The sequence below is a fragment of the Grammomys surdaster genome, unplaced genomic scaffold, assembly GCF_004785775.1.
Source record: "Grammomys surdaster isolate TR1022 unplaced genomic scaffold, NIH_TR_1.0 125951, whole genome shotgun sequence".
Classification (NCBI taxonomy): Eukaryota; Metazoa; Chordata; class Mammalia; order Rodentia; family Muridae; genus Grammomys; species Grammomys surdaster.
Genome location: NW_021620772.1, coordinates 2,500,669 through 2,519,482, shown reverse-complemented (window position 1 = coordinate 2,519,482; position 18,814 = coordinate 2,500,669). Strand labels below are relative to the sequence as shown.

Here is an 18,814-nt window from a genome sequence, read left to right as displayed (position 1 = left end):
TATAGCAGACAAGGCTTTGCATTGGTGGAGGGGCTTTTGAGTACTGTTGGGGGCACTGTAGGAGCTTATACCTGGCTTTGGGGAGAAGAGGTGTCTTGAACTGACCTTAAGATACGTGTCATTTACGAGAGCTATATTAGCTCAGAGAAATAGCATCAGCAAACGTCAAAAGGGCAAGAAAATCCATGTCACCCAGCATGGCTGGAAGAAAGCTCAGATACGGTGGTGAACGCTCGGCTGGAAGAATTTAGAAAAATAAACTGATGTTACCTTGTAGAGGGCCTTGCATGCTGCTGGGAGAAATCTGTATTCCTTCATGAATTCTGTGAGGATACTGAGGGCAGTTCTCACTCTCTGACCAGTTCTTGGGTTGTCTCTCAGCTTGGCTGTGCATTACACCCACTGTCAAAGGATCAACATTTCGCATTGCAAACCCTTCTGCTCTGTAGTTGAGTTTCTTACCCTATTCAGAAATGAACCTCAGTGGTTTCCCTCTGCACATTTTCAGCATTTCTTGAAACAATCACTTTGAGAACTGTCAAATTATCCAGCTATTATCTAATTGGTGACAGTGGTTTAGTCCCGTTGCAGCAAAGGACTGGCATCCCGCAAGCTTCTTTCTTTCAGACATTTGGTAGAGCATCACAGATGTTATGCTAGAGGTAAGATACGGTGTATCTGTGATGGAAAGAAAAGGCTAGGACAAAAGATAAGTTGAATAGTCAAAGATGAGTTATCACCATCAGGAAGAGCAAACTATAGCACCTGATTAGACTGAATAACAGTGATGACATTGGCTTTGTACTTGTCTTGAATCTGTTTAAACTTTTTCATAAGTGTAATGAATGAAAATTAAGAAGCATTGATTAAAAAAAATACAGCTTTTTTTTTTTCCAGTGTGCTTTTCTAGAAACTCACCTTTCTTTCCTGCCTACTTTATGCTCTGGTTGATTCTCTCCTCCTTCCAGAACCCCTCCCCTTCCCTGGCCCTCCCTTCCTCTTCAGTCTTTTCTTACTTTGCAAATTTCCTGACAGGTTGACTTCTTATACCAGTCTACCCGAATTTAATGCAGCCAGCGGTCGCTCATAAGTGTAATCCTTTTTAGCAAGCAGGTACAAAGCAGGACCTTTGTGGTAGAAGGAGAGAACTGACTCCCCCAGATTGTCTCCTGACCTCCATGTACACCTCTCCACACCATACATAATAATAAAAAAAAAAGTAGCTAAAAATCAGAAAAGAAAATTGGAAATACTTGAGAGCACTGTTGAGGTCCTTCAGATCACTGAACCATGTGCTCAGGCTGTGGACCATTGGTGAGCTTCAGCTAGGCCAGCCTCTTGCAGACTCCAATGTTTTCTGTTTCTCTTGGGAGAAGAAAGATTACAGAGTAGGTCGTATTTTTTAATTCTCTACGTTATTGTGCGTTAGGGAGTGAAATAGTTTCTCTCACTAGGAGATAAGGATTACTAGTTTTAAAAACCACAGTTTTTAAAAACAGAGTGTATACACCCTGTAAATCATGTAGCAACTGCAAAAACATACTGATAAATGTAAAAATGAACTGATATCCTACTACCATGCAAAGAATGTGGGCACGTGTTGGTGAAGGTGACTGTATCCCACAGAGTTATGTTAATTCTTTCTATTAATTCTCTGGTAATGCAACAGAAACGAAAGTCTAGGCCTGCTTCTATTTGTTTTCCTACCCAGCTGGGTATTTGCAAAAGTTGGACCTGTGTGTTTTGTTCTCTAGCTATATCCTGCCCAGTGAGCTAGTGTAGTCCCTCGTCTTCTGGGCAGACTTTGTGTGCTGGATGGGTGGACAGGATTTGGGTCTCTGGAGCAAACACATGGGGATTAGCTGAGCTCCCCCTGGAGTCCCTGGACCCTTGGGTCACAGAAAGAGTGGTGCCCTAGTGTGTCTGTGACCTCTGCTAGTGAAGTGCTGCTCAGCTCACTGATAGCACTCCCAGCAGCCTGACTGACTGGTTATTCTGGTCAGGAGAAAAATAGCACTGACATCACGTGATCCTGGCAAAGTAAACCACATTGGAACTTAGCCTTTGAATACCCAAGGGGCTGGCAGCAATCTCAGGGGTTGGCTGGGAGCCCCATTGAGTTCACCAGTAATCAGTTGACTGCTGAGCTGGACAAGCTGCCCCAGTTTTTCTGACAAGCTCTGTCTAAAAGAATGATGGGCAGGCTGCCATTAGGATTTTTAAGCAGAGTTGCTAATGATTAACTCTTTAGCTACTATACATACATCGTGTCTTTCGTTACGTGTTGGCATGCAATTAGATAAAACTTTGGAGGCAAGATTCTAATTCCTCATGCAATCGCTGTACCAGGAATTCCTCTCTTGCACAATATACACCCAACGGCAAGGAAAAACACTGTAGAGCCCTTTATATGCATATTTCAAAGGAATGCCAGTAGACTAGTTTTCCTTGAAGTTTCTAATTTGTTGCTTTTAAACAAAATGCTATAACCTTTAATCATATTAAATTTCAGGTGCGACACCTCAGGCATACCTAGGGAATAGATATCACCTACAAGAAAACTTTGGAAAACTGGGCATTTAATATTTATACATGATTTTATAAACCCATTCATATTCTTTCCTGCAAATACTGTGATAAATAGTATATCCCAGCAAGAAATATTTGTAATCAGTTACCATAACTCCAGAGAAGCAGATTCTTTTTGATCATGCAGAATTCCCAGTGGATTAATCAGCTTTTTACTAGAAAAAAATATGATTTCTTAGTAACCTTTACTCTGTTCTCTACGTGCTTCAAATTAAGTCCTGTTCCCAGGGTTGCACATTTTACCTGGTTGTAATTCAGTGGGCCTGGCATATTCACTCTTGTTTTTTTGTAGGAAGTTTTTCTAAGACATACTTTCTTTTCAACAGAAGCTCTTACAGGTGACTGGTACCACTCTCCTGGGAGCAGGTAGATCACAGCAGGGATGGTGCCAGTGGATTTCAGAGTCAGTTTACCAGAATGTAGCAAAGCCAGATAGCACCTAAATAATGTTGGCACTAACCCAGGCACCTGCATAGTTTCTTCACTAAGCTAACATTTTTGAAGCGTATAACCATCCATTGAAGTTTCCTGGAAAAATGCTGTCTTTGGCTTATTCTAACTTCCCTCATTTCCCTCTGTGTATTTCCAGGGTTGTTTAGCTATTGAAAGGTATCAGTGTTTTGCTGGGGTTGGATTATTTGTTAGTTCTAGGTGTCAGAGATTGAAGCAAAGCAGGGAGAACTGAGAAGGGAGGTCATCCTCGGATGTGATTTAATGTCCAGGTTACCCTCAGGCACTGAGTACTCTAAGGCCAATGTGTTCTCTACTGTCATTGCCAGTGCCTCTCTGGTTCTCATTTTATGCTCTCTCTATTGTTACTTTCCTTGTAGGTAGATCCACTTTTCTTACTGGGGGGTCAAGCTTCATGGTTATAAACTATCAGCTGAGCAACCTGGGAGGTTAAATGTTCTCCTTCCCAGTAGTTCTAGTCTAGTTTTCTAGGGTGCCTGTCATTGGCTACCTCTAAACCAATTTCTAAATGATGGGTTTTTCATTGTCAGCACCTAGTCTCCTGTTCTTAGCATAGAAGATGAACCTAGGACATGCAAACTAGGTGATTGGAATGAGTCAACAAGTACAACTCCTCAGAGGGAAATTATTACTCTTTATTACAAGAAAGTAGTAGATGTTATCCAAACAACACCTGGACAGACAAAACAACTAACTAGATACACTATAGATAAAATGATTACAGTTTATCAAGATTCTACTTTTAACTTTGGCAGGAGCAAAATTGTTAACGAGATGACATTCAGGCACACAGAGTACCTACTAATTACTGAGTTTTGACAGTATGACAAGCCGTGGGACACGTATGTCTCTATTTTATTTTGGACTTTCACAGTAATCCTATGAGATAAGCATTTAAATCCTCCTTTTATGGAATAGGAAGCTGGCATCTGGTGAAATGGAATCACTTCTTTGCAGTCATTAAGGAGTAGCGATAGCCACTATGTGCTTTTGGCCACCTTGTCTTAGAGTTGATACCTGTGCCATGGCAGTTGACCCTCTGGGCCCAAGGCATGACAGAGATGCCTAGGTGGCTGCCATGATTTTCTGGGGAAAGTGCTTTAGGCTTTCTCCTTGTCTTGTCTTGTCTTGCTTGTCTTGTCTTTTTCCCTCCCTTCCTTCCTTCCTTCCTTCCTTCCTTCCTTCCTTCCTTCCTTCCTTCCTTCCTTTCTTCCTTCCTTCCTTTTTCCTCCTCCTCCTCCTTTTCCTCCTTCTCCTCTCCCCACTCCTCCTCCTCTTCCTCCTCCTCCTCTTCCTCCTCCCCTTCCTCCTCCTCCTCCTCCTCTTCCTCCTCCTTCTCTTCCTCCTCCTTCTCTTCCTCTTCCTCTTCCTTCTTTTTATTTTTTTAAATTCCCTAGAAGTCTGTGAAAAGCCAGGACTTCAAAATCATGCTCTACTAGTAAGTTGTTGGTGATACTATTTCGAGGAAGACATAACAAATTGCTGCTTATCTCAGATAGGCAATCAACAACAGACCAAAGTGTATACCACCAAAGTTCCATTTGGTGATACACTGAGTTTTATTGGGAATACTTACAGGTGTATGCATGAGGGATTACTTGGGGGAGCAGAAATGACTCAAAGACACTGACATCACCAAAGCCCACACCACCTTGGGTGATTTCTCACAAAAATTGAAGCCAAGTAGTTTGACAGATCAGAGAATGTCTTTTTCAGGTAGCCTAGGTATTCTGAGCCTCTGCTAGACAGCTAGGCTGGACTCAGCCTCTTCCAGGCAGTTTGGCTTGGCTGATCATTGTGGTCATTGATTGTCTCCTTCGTCTCCTCCTTCTCTCTCTCTCCTTCTTCCTTTAAGGCAGAAAGCTTTTTTCTGAGAGTCTCTTTCAGCAGTACTTATATATGTCTAGAGGGGAAGGAGCCCATTGAATTTGCTAGGTTTCAGGGACTTCCTGAAACTCCTGAGTTGCTTATTTCCTATGTTATAATGATGCAGGGTAGAATTTCACCTCTCTGTAGAACACCCTGTATCTTAATATCTCAATGAGTTGCCCTCTAAGATGGAAGTTTTATCTTGGAGGAAATTGTGACACAACAATAGTGTCACCAACTTGACCCACATTATTGGATGGCTGATGGTAAGACTCTGAACTTTAGCCAGATCTTTCTGAAAAATGGTGGTAGTTCTGATAGGAATCTGGGAGATTTGTGCCGTATGTGGGTAAAATTACATGTACTTAGCATTGTACCATAGATTTTATTGAGTAGCTTACCAGTTAATCCTGTATTATTAAAATACTTTTGACAAGGTTGTAAGACTTAGTTTACAGGGCTGCCATCCCATAGTCATATACCATAGGCTGTGTGACTTAAGCAACAGGAATTTATATTCTTTAACTTTTGAGAGCTGGAAGTCCAAGAGCAGGCTGTCCCCATAGCTGGACTCTTGTGACAGCATTCTTCCTGGATTGCTGAAGGCCATCTTTTTACTGTGTGCTTATGTAGAGAGAAAGAGAAACCAAGCTTTCCCATCAGTTCTTGTAAGGACACTGATATTCTCAGTGTAGGCATTTTGTTGAATGCTTTTCGGCATCTCATTTGTTTTAAATACTAAGATGCTAACTTTGTTTAAACACTTCAAATTCAAACTCAGAGCAGTTTTTGTTTGTTTGCTTATTGTCTGATTTTTGTTTTTCCAAGAAATGTTTTCTCCATGTAGCCCTGTCTGTCCTAGAGCTTACACTATAGCTAAGACAGGTCCTGCATGTAGAGATCCTGTCTCTGCCTCCTCCCAAGTGTTAAATTTAAAGGCATGTACCACCACCACCAGGAAAAACACAGAGAAATTAAGTAATGTGACCAAGACCAAACAGCCAACATGTATCAGAAGTAGACATGATTTTGAATACCACATATGTATGCTACACATGACATGGCACATATGAGCACTCATTGAATAATTCAGGGGAGGGGTGTGCAGATAGAGGCTTAGAAGCTCAAGCAAGGAGCCATCCATGTCTCTTAGGGAAAATTTCAGTGAGGTTGAACATTCATGTCTCAGAGTAAATGATTTCCCAGATGAGAGGCAGAGGAGCACTCTGACGGCTAGAACACCACTTCATATGAAGGCGTGGTGGCCTGCAGACCTGCTGTAGGGCTATGAACAACATTAAGAGTGGACTCGAAGCTCACTGAGGCAGAGTTCAAAATTCAAGTGCCTTGCCATTGCTCAGGATTCAGATTTAATTCTCGAGCTTGTGGAAAGCTACTGAAGGCCTTCAGGAGAACTACAAGTGTTATAATTAGGTCTAGGTTTTGGACAAAGACATTTTAGAAATAAGCCTGCTGATTAGAGAGCTCGAGTTGGAGGTCCAGCCCATGCTGCTGCACTCCTTCGGATGCCTTGCCCCCTCTTTGCAACCCCAAACTCCTCATCCCTCAGCCTTGCTCTGAAGTGATACCCGCAGCAGTCATTCCTGGCCTGTCCAGATGGAATGATCACTCCCTTCTCTGTTCTGCACTGTGATTTATGTGTAGCTCTTGTAGCTTATGTCACAGCACAGGGTAACGATGTGTTTACATGTCTCTCCCACAGCTTGACTTGCAGGACCTTGTGAGAAGGGAGTATGTTTTTGCTGGTTTGTTTCATTGCTGTTTTGCTTGCACAGTGTATGGTCCTTGGCACATCACAGGGGTTCCTATTTGTTGAATATATCACATTGAATTAAGGCTACTATGAGCATGCAGAGAAAAGCAAGAGCACAGAGTAGAAATAAGTGGGTGTAGTGGCGTAGGCATGAGGAATCAGGGATGATTCTGAGGCTTTTAACATAATCATCTGCGGGAGTTGTTAATTTCCCAGGGAGTGAGGGAGAACCACTGGATTGGGAGCTACATTTTCTAATTTTGTTGTGTAGGGACATTTTGGTGTTATCTAGCAGTCAAATAAAAGTACACATCTGAATTTAGCTTTGTTGGATCCCAAGCTTTTGAAGGAAATGTTTGGTGGAGATTTGGGTGGCTGGGAGTATCAAGGACACAGTTTGGGGGGAATGCTGTCTTTTAAGAGACTGGTAGAAGAACTGAAATAAACAGAATAATCCAAAGCCTCTGATAAGTAGGGCTGGAAACAGGAGTGTGTGGAACAGTTAGGCACAACCTAGGCTAAACTATGGGCAGCAACTTTTATCATGGGAGAGGGGGAGGGGGAGGGGGAGAAGGAGAGAGAGAGAGAGAGAGAGAGAGAGAGAGAGAGAGAGAGAGATTGATATTGATTGATTTCCTGGATCTGCAGTCACCAGTCATAGGCAGTTGTGAGCATCAGGTGCTGTGAACTGTTGTGAGCATCAGGTGCTGTGAACTGAACTTGGGTCCTTTACAAGGGTATTGTGTGCTCTTAGCCAACCAGCCATCTCTCCAGTCCCACAAAAGAACTTTGTAATAACAAAATAGAAGCAGTGAGAATAGTCACATTTACTTTTTTCTCAGTCCTTATTACCTGTGAGGCAGTTTGCTAAGTGTTTTTCCAGAATGTGTCATTTGTTTCAGACTTTCAGCCTTGTTTAAGCACTCTGTAAATTCAAACTTAGATAAGTTAAGTAATTTGTCCAAGACCAAATAGCTTACAGGCATTAGAAGTGGACAGGCTTTGTAAGTGTCACATGCATATGCTGTAAGAATACTGACTAGTTTAATTTTGTGGTTTATTAATTGATAGATACAGTGTTACCTATAATATAATTCTTTTTCTTTCACATGGAGGAAAGAATATGTGGTTGAGTTACATTCTTTTTGATTTTCTTATTTTTAGATCGGCTGATATATATATATATATATATATATATATATATATATATATATACACACACACACACACACACACACACAAACACATACACACACATATATGGCTGTAATATATCTGATTAATATATATTTTAACTATGTTTTGTAAGGCCGTATTTTTGCTGGTATTTTCTTTACAAACTTCTTATACTTACATTGTACAACCTAAATTTTTGTGCAATGGAATTATTTAAACAAGATCCTGAGTACTTTAAGCAATTAGTTTGGTTAGTGCTTTCATGCAGCATTGTGTGCTTAAGAGACGTACACAAAATCAATTCCTGAAAATATAGGCTCATCATCGCTACTCCAGTATATATATTCTCCCATATATAATCCAGGAAAGAAAAATTATTGTGTATGATAGGATAGGATTTCAGCATAGAAGTACTGACTTGTGTATTCTACTTCAGTGCCCTGTTGATTCTCCAGAGATCACTGTACAGTAATCTCCTCAGAACCAGACAGTTTAATTTTGCCAAGAGAGTCCTTACAAAGCACTGTCCTGTGCTTTTCGTGGTGGTGCCATTTCACCTAGCCCTCTGCAGAGAGCCCCCTTTGCAGCAAGGACTGCCTGCAGCCTGTGGTCACCCTTTCCATCTCACTCCTACTCCAGGCTTCCCTAGTCCTTCCATGGATAAACCTCTCTGCTTTTTAAAATGCTGAGGGGAAGCTGAGACAAGAAATGGACCGGCAGTGTTTGGTTTTGTTCCTGATTTGGTAAAGCTAACCAGTGATGATTTTCTGGCCAGATATGCAACTTCATTTCTACAGTTTATCTTTCTGCATTTAAGAACAATGGTGACAGAAACCTAAACAACCACAAATCCCAAGCCCTCCTACACATGCCCTCATGAGGTTCTAGGGACTGGAGGGTGGGACATCACATAAAGGAGAGTGACTAGGCAGCCATGACTGTAGCGTTCTTCCTTCCCACCTGATGGTTTCCACTGTTGCTTCATCTTTGGTTTGGAAATTGGGGGTTCTACTTTTAGGAACCTTATAATGCTAAATACTTCTTTTTGAAAATATAAGTTCCACATCCTCAAATAATTGAATGTTATCTTCCATTTATATGTTAAAGTGAAAATTTAAATGAAAGGGTTTTTGTTTTTGTTTTTGTTTTTGTTTTTTTTTTGAAACAGGTTTCTCTGTGTAGCCTTGGCTGTCCTGGAACTCTCTCTGTAGACCAGGCTGAACCTCAAACTAACAGATATTCACCTGTCTCTGCCTCTGAAGTGTTGGGATTAAAGGCATGTGTCACCATAGCCTGGCTAACAGCAGTCAGTTTTAAAAGATATTTTCATGAAGTGGTTGGTTCTCACAGGGTCTGTGTCTGTAAGGAGGAAAAGAATGAGGTCTAAGTTTTTATACTATAGTCTGATGTCTAAAATATCTGTAGTCATAGATAAATCAGCTCTGTCTTTACAGAACCATTGGATTCCTTTCAAGGTACTGTCTCCTAACCAAAGTACTATACAAATAACTTCAGTTTAATATAGTTATATCTTGATGTGTTTAGATTTGGTAAACGCTCCTATCTTTCAAACATGTATCATTTATTTAAAATGCATAGACATATGTTCAGAACGAAGTTATTTTCGCTGCATATATATTCATTAGCCTCTGTGTGAAAGTGCATTTCAAGCAACAACCATCTCGTTGTTTATTTTTCTTTTCGAACTTTCCTTCTTCTCCATCTTGCTTTAATTGAACTCTGGGCTTGAATGAACTCTCTGAAGCCATTCCCATGGAGGGAGAGCACATGCGAACGTGCTTGACTGATAGAAAATAATGTCTTTGTTGATCATATACCCGTGCATGATAAGATATGCATAAGAAGAAATCTGGTAGAGAAGTATAAATAATACTTATCTTTAAGCCAGCATCTGTCATCTGCTTCAGCAGACAGTACTTGCTTTCTTCCTAGCACAAAAAGGGCTGGAAGATTTATGGAGTGGCTTTGTTTGTGCTCTGCGATGCTTAATCAATTTTTATTAAATTCTAAATTAAAACTTGGCTTTCACTCCAGTGACATCTCTGATGTATACAACAAGGAGAAAGATCATGAGGTCCCGAAAAGGTTAGGCACGGGTGGTCCAAAACCCCAGTCTGCTGCTCCTTCCTGGACCTCACTTGTAACTCCTGTAAGTCTGGCCAAGTTCTTGGAGGGATATAGGAAAATCAGAAATGTAGCTTCAGCTTTGGACTCCTCCATTTCCTTCAGCATGTGGGCATTTGTAGTATGTTTTTAATACTCTCATGCATGTCCCCATATCTAAAAGGAGGATATATCAGTTCTGGCAGTGTACAGATAATGTGCTCATTTTGCATTCCAAACATTCTGATAAATTAGGACTTGCCAGTTATAATTGCAGAGAATTTGAATTTTTTAATCTTCATAGAGTTTTTCCATATCCAAGGCCTGATACTGATATGAACATTATAGCTTTTGTTTTTCCTGCCTGGATTTCCTGATAAGCTCTGCATTTGGGACCTTCTAGTCTTTTCCTAAAAATTCTCTTGGTTTAATACCAGCATGTGGTAGGAAGTCCAGTGAAAGAAGTCAGTTTCAAAATGACCGTCTTAGTTTTATATTCTCCTGCTAAGGTATGAACCAAGTCTGACCCTGTTCAGCTTCTGAGATCAGGGGAGATTGGGTACATTCAGGATAGTATGGTCATAGATTGTATTCTAATGTATATGAAGAATGGAGTCACGTGCCAAACTGTTTTTTTTTTCCTTCAGGAAACAAGTTTAAAAATTCCAGTTGTAATTTCTTTCTTTCAGATTCTACATCTATAAGGAGAGGAAGAATGGGATTTAATTTAAATTTTATTTCTCTGCTGAATACTGATATTTTTGTTTTTGAATTTGGTTTTTCTTACATCTGGTACACACCAGACTAACCTGTACATATTATTCCTTTGGAAGCATATGTTTATGGGCTCTGATCCAAGAGAAGCTTCTGTATCTACATTTCAAAGTGGAAGGTTTCTTGAAGAGAAGAGAGAGGGGGGAAACTATGAAATTTGTTGTTAATTATTGTTTATGTTCTGGGAAATATGGCAAGCTGTAAACTTACGGTGAGAAGATCTGTGTTTTTGCATTATGTAATATGCTCCTTAGGAGGCGAGGGATTGCAGGAGAACCTGGGAGCCAATTCTTCCATGCCCAGTGAAAATTGATAATTCATGCAGCTCGTCCCTGCCCATCACTCGTCTGTCCCTCACCACATTTATATTTTTCTGTTGCACGCTACCCTATCTTAGTTACAAGTACCATGTAGACAACAGAAATGCTGATGTTTAGAAATCTACCTATTACCCAAGGCTCAGGATGCATTCCTGAATTGTCTCAGTTTTAGAACCAGTCTGGTACTGTGCACACATGTAGGTAGAGGTGCAGGTACAGTGCTCATAGTTCATTAGAAACTATTTCATCAGCTCTGAAAACTGAGAATGGGCAGGAAATGTCCCAATGTATCTGGCCCTCAGCTGCTGGAAGTGTATTTGGTCTCTGTGTGCACCACCCACACGTGCTTCTTTTTCTGCTGGTTGAGAGAAAGCCTTTGGACTGATCCCCAGTGCTGAGCATCCCTAGTGGAAGGTGTCCCTGCTCAACCTGATGTACAGAGAAACTTTGAGGATAAAATGGAATTGGACCTGGCTTTCTTACTTCAGAACTGTATCTCACTATGCCCTGGCCAAAGCCATTCTACTTGCAGACTGTGGAGTGAGGCGAGCACTGTGTCTGCTTTCTGTGTTTCTGAGGGGTAATTTTGAGTAGATGAACTGAGGCTTGGGAGAGATCGCCAAATGAGGTGGTGATGACGGCTAAAGAGACTGGGACTTAGGGAGTGCTTTCTGGCAGAAGTACAACACAGACGGTATCATGTTTTTGACCATGGTACTTTCGACAGGCTGCCAAGTGTTTGTGACGAGATAGGGCTGTTACTATACTTTGCTTTTAACTTTACTTTTGCATACAGTGTATCGTTCTTGTTTTATAAACTGTGTTGCATACTTTTGTCTCTCTATAAACAAGTGAAGCTGTTGAGTTTTTTGGACAAAGTTTGAAGCAGTCTTGTGTTGCTTCTTTGCTTTATGCTCCAAGTTGAGAGCTGAATAGTGAGATCTTTTTTCGCACCATTTATAATGCGATGCACATTTTGAAGGCAATTTAAATTCTTTTGGCTCCCCAGCCATATGCTTCAAAATGGAAGCTTTCTACATGTCTGAATAAAGAACTAGGTAGAAGAGTGGCTCGCACACATGCACAGTAAAGTCTGCAGTGGGATGTTGTCCTTAGTTGGGGGGGTGGTTTCAGTCTCTAAGAAAATCTCCAAGTATTAGCTCAGCTTTGTTGAAGGAAATTTGAAATATTTCCAAGGCTACATGCGATCATTTATATTTGGAATTTATATATATGATGAGGTTTTATAACTTGTCCGGCATATTATTTGAAAAACTGTCGATATGGAGAGTCTAGTTTGTGATGGAAAGACAAATGTTATTAGGAGTGAGAATCACATTCCTGTTTGTAATTGCAGTTTTCCTCTGTTCCCCTTTAAGATCATTTTCTTCTTCGTTCCTGCCACCAACCGTCTCGCAGTTTATTTCTAGACTGGAGAAGTGAAATGTAATACTCTCGTAGCACATAAACTTCTTTACTCTGTCTCTCTAGAGAATAGTTTTCATTGTTTTCACAATCCATTCTGCCCTGGGTAGAAAACACCAGATTTCTCCACTATTTGGAAAAGAGTTTATACTTTCTTAGATAGAAATGTCCTGTTTCTAAACTTCATTTTTTTTCATAATCACACTGATACGTTATGGTCATGTTGCACTGACCACATGGATGCCATTGTAGAAATAATTTAGCAGATGCTTGGATGAATAGGCTTATGCATCTTTTTTTTTGGGAGACTGGTGGATTGGTTTCTTACTATGTATCTTAGGCTGACTTCAAACTTAGGATGCTCCTGCCTGATCGTCCCCAGGGCTAGGATTGCAGGAATAGAGAGCACACCTAGTATTTATATGTCTGAGGTTAGGACACGGGCTCCTTCCCATTCTCATTCGAACTGTCTTCTTTGTCTTTTCTCTTCCATTTCTATCCTAGTTAACCATAGGCTTGTGATGTTAGGTCACATAGAAAAAGCGATTGTCTCTTTAACTTTCACTGGAAATGGGGGGAGGGCACATTGACCACCTAAGAGTCATAACTTTTTCTGTTAAAAATTGTTTATAGGTCCATTGATCTGCAGCTGTTGATTTAGAATGCCAGCACTCTTGATGTGTGCACAGTTGCTCGTACATACATACACAGACAGACAGACAGACAGACACACACACACACACACACACACACAAAACACACAGACATCGTTTTCTCCTCTTGCTCTCTATACTCTATAGATATGGAAACTTTTTATAAAGACATTTCTGTCCATTCTGTAAATAAAGTTTTTAAAGATAAATTAGTGTTCTTTTCTGTAGCACTCTGACAATAACTTGTTAAATAATTGAGAATTTTTTTGCATTTTAGAGAGATTTCTTATGATGCCTGTTAATGGGAAGTGTTCTTTAGTGTACCTGAACAATCAGCGGTAACATCCTTTCTTATTAAAAGCTATGCTATATAACTCAACAACTTCAATACTTATCCCTTGATGGACTTTCACCACTAACTGACCTTAGGTTGTTTGGGAAACAAGGGCGTTGGGGGCTGAGGATTATGATCCAATAGTGTGAGGGAAAGAAAAGAAACCAGGAACTGAATTTCGTTTATTTTTGAGAAGTCCACGGGTTGCTATTTCAGTTGGGTGAAATTGTGTTACTGTTTATCTGTGCTTTCTTCCCCCTGTGGCAAGAGACGTGGTGAATAGACACTCACTCCCAAAGACACCAAGTTCCAAAGCACTGACTCATGAGTCCACAAATGAAATACGAGGATGCAGCCATTTCCTACCTTTGTTTGAGTGCAAATGGATTGGACCAGGCGGATGTGGGCCTAGGCTGCAGGCCTTTGCAGAAGGAAATGCTTTGGGTGGCCCTTCAGTACTCAATGCTCTCTAACAACCCCTTTGTATTGCTCTGCATCGAACAGTGTGAAGGTATTCCATAGCGTCTACAGGTCTAGTTCCCAGGCCCCTTCTTGTGCACTTAGAGCTTCTGTGAGGCAATGGAAGTAGAGAGAAACTTTCATTGTGTCTAAGGCAGAGGATTTTGAGTGCTTGTTATATGATGTAGTAAATACACGTACCCCAATTCTTGCTAGCAAACTCCTATGTGGTTGCAGCTTCAACATATAACCATGACTTCTAGGTACCATACAACTTGGTCCCATTTTACTCTTCTGCAACATTTTGCCTCAGCTCTATGTTATAATGTTGCCTACTTTCTTATGTTACACTGAAAGTGACCATGTTACCACCCTCTAGCATAGGTGGGCCTCTAGTATTTGTGTTCTGGGATCTCTCTGTCTTTGGTGAGTTGTAGATTCCACTTGCTTCCTTATTTTTTCCAAAGTCTGTCCAAGCTACCTGTGCCTACAGAGACCTTCTTTTATCTCTCTGTCATTCCCCTCCCAGCACCCTTTTTTTCTCCCTTGCTAAACTGGTTTCCCTGGAACTACCTGTCATGTTATATGAGTTTCTTTCTTCATTTACTGTTCCTTAGGCTTGCTGGACTGTTAGCCTCATGAGGGGTTAGGACTTGAATCATTTTGTACTCTTTCGCCTGGGGCCTCAAATATAGTAGATATAGTTATATCTGTTTGTGCCTAGCACTTTAAGTAAACCAGGAAATCTGAATAAATGAAGAAGAGCCACTGTGGGCCATCAATAGATGATGCTAACTTCTTCCATTGGGTCATTCCAGGCATTGCTGAACTTCTGGATGACTTAGTTTTCTCATCTTAAATATGGACACAATGATTTGGATACTCAGAAGCATTCTGGGGGTCTAGTTATGAGGTATAATTCTGTGTGGTGAAAAGGCAAAATATTAACTTCATGTTCTGAGAAACAGTAGAGGGGTAATGGAAGGATGGTGTGTACTGGGGATGGTATGCCTCTCTGGACCCCTAGTTTTTCTTGTGTGCTCTGCCCCTGGGCACATTTTGAATGATAATGCTTGGAATGGTTTTACAAAGGAGAAATAAAAGATCCTAAGCATATGCAACACTTAGACTAGAACTTGGCAGTTGGGGCAGGCACAGTAATGTCAGAAAATGAGACGAATGAGAAGTGGCTTGAACAGAGTATTGGAAGCTCTATGCTGTCATAATAACCACCGTCTCTTCTCAGATGTGATAGTTTTTTTCTAGGAGTTTCAGAAATGTGAATTTTTTTTTTTAAAAAAAAAACCTTTGAACTTATTAAATCTGGAAAGAATTGCTTCTGTCTTTGTGGTTCATAGTTTACAGTGTGGTTGTATGGGTTAGTGACCCTACTATTGGGCTGCCTGGCAAGTCTGTGCCAGGAGGATCGCATAGGTGGAGGTGCTTTCTTAACTGATGTTGGCATTTACCAGTGTGGGGGTGCATAGGAGAGAGAAAGAGGAGATGAGATTCTGGATGTTCTCCAGGAAGGGGCTAGGAGAGAACTCGAGGACAAACGCTCCTGCTTGGAACACACACCAAATACTGGATTTTTTTTTTTTAAGAGAAGCCAAAATTAAACACAGTAGAGCTTACTGTTTGCTAATCAGCATGTGTTTACTTTCTCTTCCAAAATTGAAGTTGCCAACCAATACATTTCCTACCCAGTGCTATGAATCTGTCCAAATAAACATGGGAAGTAGCGAAACAATGACACCGTACGGAAAAACGTCTCCTCGTTCATTAAATAGGATGCAAAATGCCCTGGGATTTAATCCTAGCTGCAAAGTGAAGACTACTTGGTTCACAAAGGGAGGCGGGTGGTTCCTGCCTTCAGTCAGTCAACATGGATGGGCAAGATTTTAAAGGGAACATACAATTCTACCATGCTGTCCTAAGCCTAAATGGAATGGCCTGTTTCAGACCAGCTTCACTCACGTTTCTACTGCGTCAGAATATTTGGTTGTAGTGTAATCTTCTGATAACATAACCTAAGCAATAGTCAGTTTTAATTTCCATCCTAAAGTAGAGATCACTGACAGAGGTTTCAGGATGACATGAAGAGTGGATTTCTCTGGAGGAGAGAGAGAAGCTGTAAAAGGAAGCTTCTTAGTTGTGGTCAGTTCTGAAGAGTACGTGGGAAACAAAATCCATAATCAACATTATAGAAAATCATCAATTAATAAGACTGACAGTTTACTTAGGCTGTTAGGAGACAGCTCTGTATATAGAAAGACCATGTCTAGTCTACACGTGTGAATTTCTATGAGGAATGTTGTTATAGGAATACGGATGAAGGCATAGATATTACTGGGTTTTCATTATTATTACATTATAAACCTGTTTTCTAGTGTTTAGTAAGGTCTTGGGATTGCAGTTCAGTTTTCCATTTTCTATGAATGATTTTCCTTTTAGGAAATAATAAGATATTGATCAGTTATTCTTTGTTGTGAATTTAAATAAAACATACTTAGCTTTTGTCTGGATGTTATTCAAAACTCCTTGCACTCACTGGTAAACCCAGCAGACTCCAGGGGATAGAAACTATCATCACAGTGTACCACAAAACCAAACAAAACCCACAGACTTGGGAAAGGGGCCTTTGGGCAGAAGAGGTTTGGGAGGTTGGGGTGGTAGGACAAGGCATTGAGAGTGGACTTGAGGAGCTAAGGGAAGCCTTGGGAGTCTGGCATTTTCAAAGAATAAATTTAATAAAAGTTATTTTAGAAAAAAATCCAAACACACAGACAAATACTCTAAAATAAGACAATGGCAACAGCAGAAATGTCTCTGAGTTTTGCAGAGCTCCAGCCCTGGAGATTGAGGTGCGGTGTGCACTAAGGCCATGTGCTCCTTCTGGTTCTGCCCCTCTACTTTCTTTCCATGGTAAAGTCCCTGGTACCTTGTCCATACCTATCAGGCCCAAGTGATGCTTCTTGGTAATCAGTACAATAAAAGGCGGCTGAAACACCTCATGGGGGATCAGCCACACACGGAATTAGAACCTTTCCATCTGCACAAGTACTGGTATATCATATTTTTAAAAACAAAATAAAAAATTAATGATCGGAATAAATTTATATCTTTTATTAATTAGGTAAATGGCATATAATAAAGTTTTGTATAAAGCCAACATTGAAGTAGAAAACCAACATGATTTTTTTTTTTTTAAGGATAAGCTAGCCATGACAGAGTTGTTGGACAGAAGCTGTATGAACTTAGTTGTCTCTGTAATCTAGTCAGTTTCTTTATCAAAAAGGAGTCCTAAACCTTCAGCACCAAGGTCTCAGTTAGGCCCATGTTAGATTCCAGGAGAAGGACCAGGGTAGCAGTGGGAGGAATCCTAAATGTAATGTACATTCTCTGATGAGCTGCCTCCCCAGCTGTAAACAGCATCCCTCGAACAGCAGGGAATAAAATACAGAGTTATTGATGGTTTCCTAAAAAATTGTGTTTTGGCTTCTTTCAACTAGTCAACACACTAGTCAGTATAAGGAAGCCACTTGTTCTGTGTGGCTCTTTCTTCTGACAATCATATATATCAGGAAGCACTTGTAGATGTATATACCTGTACATTTCCTGGTATTAGGGAACACATAGGATGAGAATTATCTGTGTCCTTTAAATTGAAGGAGAAACTGAGAGGTTCCATCGTAGTGCTGGAGTTTAGCCAGGAACTTTGCTGTATTGGGAGTAGGAAAGCGATGGAGGCTGCCATAGTCCTCGGCTCCCTGAACTTGTATTTAAGCAGATGCAGTTAGAAGTAGTCCATGGCATTTGAGGAAAGCTGCAGAGGGAGAATGTAGTGATTTATTGACCAAAAGGAAGAGGCCCTGCATGGAACTATGAAACCTCAGAAATGGAAGCTAAGCACAGGAAGGGCAGAGCTGTATTCCAGGAAAGCACCTAGCCTGTCTCTGAGAGAACACAGGAACTAAAAACTTGTGATAGGTAAAGGCAGAGACCCATTGGGAAACCATGTAGAAGCTTCCGGAGTCTCTCAGGAGCAACGGGACAGTTGACGTCATTTGTTCCTGTTGCCAACTCATAAACTATGTTTGATTAAAAACCTCATTCATTTATTTTTACTTTTTATACAGGGCGTTTTACTTGCTTGTGTGTCTGTCAATACCACACGTGTACCGGGTCTTGTGGTCAGAAAAGGATCCCCTGGAACTGTAGTTGTGAGCTACCACTTGGGAACTGGAAATAGAACCCAGGTCTTTCTTCTTAACACCTGAGCCATCTCTCCAGTTTCTATGTGATTTTTTTTTAAATATTGCTTTTAGTTATATGACAGTCTCTGTAATGTCTCACTGGAGTCAAATGGTCATTTTCTGCATCGTGTATACTTTATTAAGTGCCTGCTATCTATAAGTCCCTAGCTTATGAACTCATGAATATAAAGACTAATATATTTGAACTCTGAGAACAGTAAAAGACTTAAGGACTAGAAATTAAATTAAGACATCCAAGTGCTCATCATCCGGATGCTTTTTTAACTCACGTTGTTTGATCCAGTGATTTATTATTTATTAGTTTTAATTTTTTGAGACAGGGTTTCTCTTTGTATCCCTGCATGTCCTGGAACTCTCTCTGTAGCCCAGACTAGCCCCAAACTCTGGCATGTGGCATCACAATACCGTTTTCAAATGTATTTAGAAATATTTAATGTACATTAAATATATATATTTTTAATTACTATCTCATGAATTGATCTAGTTAAGAATGTTATTTTGGTTCAATTTGCTTAAATTAAAATAGTAATTTCAGATGAGTAAATACATACTTAAGAAATTTAAGCAAA

At 40.4% G+C, this 18,814-nt stretch overlaps 1 protein-coding gene across 6 annotated transcripts in view; it reads left to right on the top strand.

Annotated features, from left to right (window-relative positions):
- Positions 1–18,814, top strand: part of Nfib (nuclear factor I B) — a 213,029-nt gene that overhangs the window by 55,413 nt on the left and 138,802 nt on the right. The gene's annotated exons all lie outside the window — the stretch shown is intronic.